At 38.9% G+C, this 2,509-nt stretch overlaps 1 pseudogene; it reads left to right on the forward strand.

Annotated features, from left to right (window-relative positions):
* Positions 1-419: 419 nt before the first annotated feature.
* LOC129883855 (5S ribosomal RNA) lies at positions 420-539 on the forward strand (annotated as a pseudogene).
* The last annotated feature ends 1,970 nt before the right edge of the window (positions 540-2,509 follow it).

Below are 2,509 nucleotides of genomic sequence, written 5' to 3' on the forward strand. Positions count from 1 at the left end.
ATTAGTTAATCCACAAGTAACATTCCCTCCAGATTCATCTGGCGCTATAGTTCGAAGTGAGTCTTGTAGTCCCGGTCATATTGTGAAATTTTCGACCTAGGGCACTGTTTCATATCATTCGTAAATTACATCAGCTGGTACCCTTACCTTTGGCGTTTGCTTTTTCGCCCTCAGAGTTGGCTACCAAGTGGTGTCGAAATTCCGTCGCCCACTGGCCTATATAGCCATTCTGCGGTTTTCATCTCATTAACTAGTTCTATGTTGAAGAGCTATGGCACTCAAGTGTGTCGTCAGTTAGCAAATAGCTAATCCTTCTTGTTTTTCTTAAGACCTTGTTACAATTTTCTTTACCATATCTTATAATACTCCGGGTACATAATCTCATCTCATTTCTCCGTTACTTATCAGATGCTTCTGTCTCGCGTGATCATACCAGCACTAATGTATTAAGTTCCATCAGAATTTTGAAGTTAAGCGTGCTGGGGCGAGAGTAATATTGGGATGAGTGACCTCCCTGGGAAGTCTTCGTGTTGCGTTTCATTGTAATCCTTACCATAATGGGTGGGGTACTCAACTTAGCTCCCGATTTACCTCAGCGTTGTCTAGCGGGTCTTGATGTTTTGCCCTATCCTTTCATCTATTATCTTACATCTAGTGTCAGCGTAGACCTTTATCTCTACTATCCTCCATTCACTTTGTGTTCTCCCTATTTACTACCACAGGAGGCTTTTTATTCCTTTTCGTTTAGTTATTTATCTATCGCAACATTATTTGCGACTAACTCTATGACCAACGTTTTGACTTTTGGTCTAGCATACTGTCGTTATCCTTTGTAGTGTCTCTTGAATTATTCGATATCCTTTCATTGGTATATTCTTCTGTTTTTATACGCAGCCACCTTCTAGTGTTATGTTGTTCAGGGTCTCGTCACAAACTTCTTAACGCTACCTTATGTAGCATTCCGGCTTCCATCCAATTATTGGTGGCTTCCAGACCTTTCTAACTTGGTTCGGCAGGATATCTTATTGAAGTTTAGACGTCCATCTCAAATATATTCTCATATCAATTTCCTTCATCTTACTTTTGCCATTTTCTCATTAACTTCCCCCCTTTAGAGGGTACTCATACTTTCCTTTGTTTGTACTTGTAGTCGTTTCAATTCCAACTAGGCAGTGCTAATATTCTGACGATAAGGTTTTCTTGGAGTAGTAGCTTTATCCCAACCTATATCCTTTGTTTCGTGGGACGAATAAAAGTTGCATCATTTGTTCCTTAAGTTTTCCATCCTCGTCCCTTAAGGGTTCCACTATTTTTGGGGCAACGTTGTGTACACGCGTCATTTTTTTGTATCGTAAGCCCCATGCTCTTACTGTGTTCCCAACGCAGGCTTTTAACTTAGTCGACGCATACTAAGTGCGCCTTACTAGCGATCTCAGTTTATCCTTGCATACTCGTATCACACTGTTCAACTTATACTTACATATCCCCCTTTTTGTTCGTATTCGTATTCAGTTCCTCACATCTCTTTGTGGTGCTTTTGTTTGAAGCTCTTTCCCTAATTAGCCAGTGGAGAACTATAAACTATTATCGTAAACCATCTTTCAATCATTGTTGGAAGAACCAGAATCTCTCAAACATCACAGTACTTTCCTTTTAATACTTGACCTACCTAGTCCCCTTCTGAATCTATCCTCGAGTTATGAAAAACTCATCTAATTTACAATTAGGAGTTGAGGGCTTGGTATTTTTTCTCCAAAAGAGTGAAACTCATTCGCGGTACATCCTATCCTTCATTCTGAGCCCTCTGTTTATATTCCTACAATACAAATACAGTTGGAGATACCGTAACCTAAACTTTACTACTTAATTAAGCTTTTGTTCCTCCGAAATAAAATTCTTCAAGTAAAAAGGGTGCCCCTTGTCGGCGACCTAAAGGATACCTCTTACAGTTTTAGTTAAACATAGTAGGGGTATTTGGTATCAATTTCTCAGACATCTCAAAAATCTATGCTTTATTTCCTTTTCCTTGTTTTGGGAAAATTTCGGCAGAGTTTCCTCTACATTTCTTACTTATCCCAAAACCTGCATGCAGAAAATACCAACAATGCCTCATAGGGCCAACATATATATATACATATCATATCATAACCGCACAGGGCTTTCAATATCATCTCATATCGCAGCCACACAGGGCTTTCAACGTCAACAATAATATAAAAATACTGGACTTACCTCATATGTCAAACTTCAAACTACATCTGTTGCACTTTCTGTCTGCTTTCCTTTCAGGTTTCAACTTTATATTTCAATATTACTTCAATACCTTACCCGACGGGTATCTTCTATGCCTTTACTTTACTTACCTGCGTGCTTCATAATGTCCCATGTCGTCAATTACTTCCTTCTATTGGTGTCTTCCTTCTATTAAGATTCAAGGTTAGTATAAGGAATTTTCCTATGACTCGGATCTATAGCACGATCTCAGATGTAGAAGAAAGGTAACATCCTA

Source organism: Solanum dulcamara, chromosome 3 (genome assembly GCF_947179165.1).
Source record: "Solanum dulcamara chromosome 3, daSolDulc1.2, whole genome shotgun sequence".
Lineage (NCBI taxonomy): Eukaryota > Viridiplantae > Streptophyta > Magnoliopsida > Solanales > Solanaceae > Solanum > Solanum dulcamara.